Source organism: Cupressus sempervirens, chromosome 5, assembly GCF_028749045.1.
Source record: "Cupressus sempervirens isolate cs-2001-9-10 chromosome 5, ASM2874904v1, whole genome shotgun sequence".
Taxonomy (NCBI): domain Eukaryota; kingdom Viridiplantae; phylum Streptophyta; class Pinopsida; order Cupressales; family Cupressaceae; genus Cupressus; species Cupressus sempervirens.
This window is the reverse complement of record NC_143122.1, coordinates 736,384,275-736,391,117: the sequence shown is the minus strand read 5'-3', so window position 1 is coordinate 736,391,117 and position 6,843 is coordinate 736,384,275.

Below are 6,843 nucleotides of genomic sequence, written 5' to 3'. Positions count from 1 at the left end.
TTCCCTATTGAATAATGTGGAACTAGATATAGGAGTGAGGATGAAAGATGAGTGGAAGCCAACTGACCTCATTGTCCAATGAAGCCTTAATGTAAATGGTTACTCAAGACTTATTGTCAGAATATTTTGCATCCTTATCCAAATTTTATACCTAAGAAAAGCCTTGTAAACCACGGAAACAACCTCCAATCTATGGGACTTGAACTATGAGGTTGACTCTCTAATGAAGGTCAGCTTCCTTTACCATCAAGACACACCTAACTACACTTCGAGAGGAAAAGGGAGAAGTAATGCCTGAAAGAAAATCTATCTACTCTAACCTAAGGGGTGATGCACAAAAAATAGATTGTTTGACCTTATCCCTATCCATAAATGCACAATTAACTAGTTATAACCTCAAAGAATACAGATTCAGACTTTTCTTAATTCAAAAATCACATGTAGATTAGACAACAAAAGAATGTTATAGGAAGGGTCCTCACTTAATATCATTCAAATGTCAAAAGTAGATCCAATCATGCAAATTACAGAATATAGACAAAAACGTTAACTAGAGGTAGAGAGAACTTGCATAGTGTGTTAATGGCTAAAAGAAACTCGACAGAGGATTAAAATGCTCAGAGGCATGAGAAATTATAGTAGTATGCATGGAAGCAATACTAGAGAATTAGAGAAAGATCAACCCTTACAAAGATTACAAAATCTTCCTTTATAGCTCAGGCATAACTAAGATATTTTCAATTGAAGTGACTCCATGACTACTATCATTGAGTTCTTAGGGAACAATCAAGGTAACCAAAACACTAGATTTTATATGGTACACTTATAGAGGCATGAAAATCATGAAACCCTCACTTGGAAGAAACCCTAAAGTGAAAAAGTGGTGCCAATCAATGTTAAAAATCTTTGAAATGGATGATTAGATGGTGAGAAGAGTGTCCTTTGCACAATTAAAACTCAGCATTAACTCCGAAGTGGTTGAAATCAATCTAAAAGATTAAATTGTGCAAGAAAACCCAGTCTTTCCCCATTTTTGGCTTACAAAATCAACATGGTCAATAGGTCAACCTAGTCAAACAACTCGAAACCTTTATGTGGACCAACTGTATTATTTCCTTTTGCCACCTCATGAAGTCTTCACTCATTTGACCATATCATGTTTAACTAACCACACTGCCTTTAAACTTAACCATGATAGTTTACAATACTGTCAACCTTAACTATGATGTCAACTTAACTTGAGCCCACCAACACACATGGCAAGACCTTATTATGTCGCTATGACTAAAGATAAAAAAACTTCCTATAGCGATAAAGTGAGAGATGTTGATCTTCCTCAATCTAATGGCCCCAATAGTACACCCAACCTATCATTATATTGTCTAATAGAAACATGGTCCTTTTCCAACCTATCTGACACTTCACTCACATCACACTAGGACCCACAAAAGGAGAGGACCCACCATACTACATGTCAAGTTGTCGCTTTATCACTATGATTAAAGATCAAGCAACTTTGCTAAGTGACAAGGTGAGCATCCTTGATTTTTTTGCATCAGATGGTAGAAGGTAAAACCAAGAACATGTGGCCCATGACCTCAACATGTCAGAGGCTAGGAAAATGAGATTACCACCATACACTAGCTCAATCTGACTCATCACCTTGTCACCTTTGACCCACACAACATGACATTGACATGTCACTACAGTCAGAAGATGACCCACCAAAGAAACTCAAACCCACAGAAACATGTGGCATGATGTCAATTTTTCACATGACATAAAGAACGTGCAACTTCACAAAGTGACGAAGCAACATGTTAGTAATAATAAAAATGAAATGAATTAAAAAAAAAGAATTATAATTTAATCCAAAACAGTTTGTGATGAACATAATTTAACATAATTACCATACTTTATAAGAGCTTTCCAAGATCAACACAAAGGAGGAGAAAAGGATTTTGAAAGGGGAAAGCAAAGAAAACCCCTTTTGAATTATATGAATGAGGCAAATGCCTAAGAATGGAGAGAGAGAGAGAGAGAGACAGAGAGAGACAGAGAGAGAGAGAGAAGCCATAGGGCTCATTACATGAACTACATCATGATTGTGTGTTTAGTATGAGAGAGAAGAATCTCTTATAAATAGATAAGAAGAAGAGTTATTTGTAACTCCCAAGTGAATGATTTCCACATTCATAAGTGTGTGCATAACAAGTGTCATAATCCTCTTAATGAGGAATACACTATTTTTCTTAATAAAGGAATTACAAAAAAGACTTATCCTCACATGTAGATTAGAGGAAAAACAACATAAGGGATACCTTGGTTTATCCCATTTAATAAGTAAATATAACCAAGGAAATATTACCAATTCTAACACCCCCTTTAATCTTTACTTGGGGAAATTACATCAAAGGGTATTAAAGCCAACTTTTACAATGAAATTCTAAATAGTAGCAACTTGATCATTGAGAATATTTTTAATTATGTAAAAGGTCTCATTTGAGTGTAGAAAGATCTTCATAGAGCCAAGAGAGAAGTGGATAGGTCATTAAAGTACACCAAATAATATTGTCTTGTATGTGCCTGGATAGATTACCTGAAAAACATAGACACAAGAAACAAGACAACTATCCACAAGAAATATTTCATCTTATATTCAAATTAGAGATCCTTTTGAATAAGGATAATAAAACTCTCATAGAGAAACAATGAGGAAAATAAAACATGTTACCACAAAGTAATGGAGATAACCTGATATCAAGATATTATATGCTCAAAATATTATCAATAAGCACAAAAAATGTTTGATAAGTGTTCTCATGAAAAGCATATTATAATAATGTATTAATGATCACAGACAAGGCCAACTAATGATACTTGCATCAACATTGCATCAATCATGTGGATATAGACAATCCACTTAATAAATCAACCCACTGCAAGTTAATGGGTGATCAATCCATAACATGCATGACTCATGATCTAAGCAATAAAGTATGCAAATCATTATCAGATTAATATATGAAAATAAAGTGAAAGGAAAGAAATGCTAATCAAATTAGTATTATCATGATTTTGTTAGGATACTCAAATGAATGGATTATGAGGGTTTAACAACATATTACCTTCAAATTGGATCAAATCATCTAAATTTGGAAGGAAAACTCCAATAATAGTATCCTCTTCATTGAGGAACAAAATGGAACAACATGGAGGGAAACTCCATAAATATCAACCTTTCAAAGTAGAGCATATTGAATCAAATGGAGGGAGACTCCATATAAATATCAATCTTTCAAAGTAAAACCATAGAACCAAATGGAGGGAAACTCCATATAAATATCAATCCTATCAAAGTATAAAAAATAGGATCAAATGGAGGGAAACTCCATATAAAATGAGTGTACACCAATATAGGATGTAGGGGTACTCCATGGGCCATATAAGGAAACTATGTATCAGTTATACTGAGGGGACCTGCATAGTTATCCTTGAAAAATTGGCTCCCTATGCAACTCAAAACAAGATATCATATAAATAAAGTAGATCAATGGTATAAAACCATAAAGTGCCAACATGGGCATAGAATGATGCTATAAAAGCATAAAAGTGCAACTAAGTGCATATCAAAATATCACAATGAAGGCAAATGTTTAGGATAACTCATAATCCATTTAAGGTAAATGTAGGTATCCAAGGAGGATCAATGGAAAAATAAACAAAGTATGGATATTAGGTATAAACTCCTTCGAGGGTAAACATGAGTACTTAATTCATTTTGTGAAGGTATATAACACTTTCTGAATCATAATAGTCATAAATAACATTATATATTTATCTAGGTATATATGCATGAACCCATATATACTTAAACAAATATATGATAAGTCACAATATTTTTCTTTAATAAAAAGCATTGAGAGGATATATCTCAAGTAGAATGAATAATTTGAATAAAGAAAAATTTCTTAAAGAGTAATTTTTGATAAAGTGAAATAGTGAAATCTAATAAAAATCAAAGAAATGTATTATCATTAGGAATGACTGCCAAAGAAAATAGTGTATTTCTTTGTTAAAAAAATAACATAACCGAATTTTTAGAATGATGAAAGACAAAAAAGCATATAACATGAACAACAAAAAAATTGATTTTTATGCATATATGAACAGAGACGTTAAAGCAATGATAGAAGTTTAGCAGTTACAAAGGAATATAACTAGAATAGACAATTGCATGTAAGCCAAAAAGGAATCCCCTAACATGCATTGGGCAATCAATAGTGTAATCGAATAGAAAAGGAAAACAAATTGTATAAGATGCAAACAAAGAGAATGAAGTTGAGAGAAGCATTCAGAGTCTTACTCAAAAACTTCAGTCGAGCTGATTCTAGGTGAAGGTAAAGCATATTAAGGTAGAGTATGAAAAAGTATCTTTTTTGTCATGAAAGAACACTTATATTTCTTATGTATTTGAATGTAGGTTGCAGAGAGGAAATGGATCACAAAGTGCTAAATCTCTGAGTGATGATTCCCATTTTAACATGGGAATTTCTATTGGAGTCAACATACCTAAGGAGAGATTTTGATGAACTATTTCAAGCAATTCCTGGAGAGGTGGAGCATGCATTAAGGAGCATAATAAGAGATGGAGTGATGAGGCCAAGGGCACCGTGACCTATCTATCAAACTCAATTATTGTCCATATTGTAGTCAAACCTATATGATATGTTACCTGAGTACAAGATGTTGATGAAGATTCAAAGATCTGTATTAATCCTTCTTTTGTGAATGCAGCCATATTGAATGAAGCAATCACTAGTTATATGTTGCATGGTTCAAAGGCATGGGTGGGAGGAATTATTCCTATCAAGAAGTTTGATGAGGATATGGTACGAATGACCCTTTTGGATACTATGAGGAGAGGGTTGTGGTTAAGTAATCGCATGTATTTTGAAAGGGAAATGATTCATACTGTAGGGCTCCTACCAACAGATATGGTGGCTAGGGCATATGCATTATTTGATGCAATCTTATTTCTGGTCCAATACTATGAAAATCAAAGAGTTCATCCTCAAATGAGAGCCTCTTTTGGGGATGACAACATAGGGATTATAGTGGAGTTAGTGTGTTCTACTAATCAGGTGTAGGGGTTTAGGTCTAGAGGAAAAGGTTAAAAGGTTAGGCATGCAATAGGTTTAGGTTTAGTTCTTGGCTCTAATACCATGTTAGAAATAATAAAAATAAAATGAACTAAAAATAAATAATTATAATTTAATCCAAGAGAGTCTGTGATGAACATAATTAAAACGTAAGGAGGAGAAAAGGATTTTGAAAGGGGAAAGCAAAGAAAACCCCTTGTCAATTATATGAATGAGGCAAATGCCTAAGAATAGAGAGAGAGAGAGAGAGAGAGAGAGAGAGAGAGAGAGAGAGAGAGAGAGAGAGAGAGAGAGAGAGAGAGATAATGTGTAGCCATAGGGTTCATTACATGAACTACATCATGATTGTGTGTTTAGAATGAGAGAGAAGCATCTCTTATAAAGAGATGAGAAGAGGAGAGAGAGAGAGAGAGAGAGAGAGAGAGAGAGAGAGAGAGAGAGAGAGAGATAATGTGTAGCCATAGGGTTCATTACATGAACTACATCATGATTGTGTGTTTAGAATGAGAGAGAAGCATCTCTTATAAAGAGATGAGAAGAGGAGTTATTTGTAACTCCCAAGTGAATGATTGCCACATTCATAAGTGTGTGCATAAAAAGTGTCATAATCCTCTTAAGGAGGAATAAACTATTTTCCTTAATAAAGGAATTACAAAAAAGATTTATCCTCACATGTAGACTAGAGGACAAACAACATAAGGGATACCTTGGTTTATCCCATTTAATAAGTTAATACAACCAAGGAAAGATTACCAATTCTAACCTCCCATTAAAAAACTTCCTATAGCGATAAAGTGAGAGATGTTGATCTTCCTCAATCTAATGGCTCCAAAGGTACACCCAAACTATCATTGTATTGACTAATAGAAACATGGTCCTTTTCCAACCTTTCTGACACTTCACCCACGTCACACTATGACCCACAAAAGGAGAGGACCAACCATACTAAATGTCAACTTGTCTCTTTGTCACTATGATTAAAAATTGACCAACTTTGCTGAGTGACAAGGTGAGCACCCTTGATTTTTTTGCATCAAACGGTAGAAGGTAGAACCAAGAACATGTGGCCCATGACCTCAACATGTCAGAGGCTAGGAAAATGAGATTACTGCCACACACTAGCTCAATCTGACTCATCTCCTCATCACCTTGTGACCCACACAACACGAAATTGACATGTCAATGTAGTCAGAAGATGACCCACCAAAGAAACTCAAATCCACATAGACATGTGGCATGATTTCACTTTGTCACCTGACATAAAGAATGTGCAACTCTACAAAGTGACAAAGCAACAATCATAGATGATGAAAGACATGACGATAAGTAAGGTGCACTGAAGGAACTAGCCCACACCTTGCATAGTCATTACCGTAGCCAATGAAAAACAAACAAAATGCCGACAAGATTTGATAGGAAGGCGTACACCAACCCATCACTACCATATGAAACAAAGGTCATTTAACTCTGCATGGCAACATAGAAACGATTGTAGATCATAAAAAGATCTGACAAGGGGGAAGTTGCAGGCCCATAGAATATTAAAGTGCGCAACCACTTAGGAAATAAAACATAACCTAAAGTTTAGTATGAAGTATTTCTACACCCCACTTTATTTGAATTATAAAATATGCAAACATTACCACATTTAAATTCAAATATGGATATTTTGGTGGGAAGG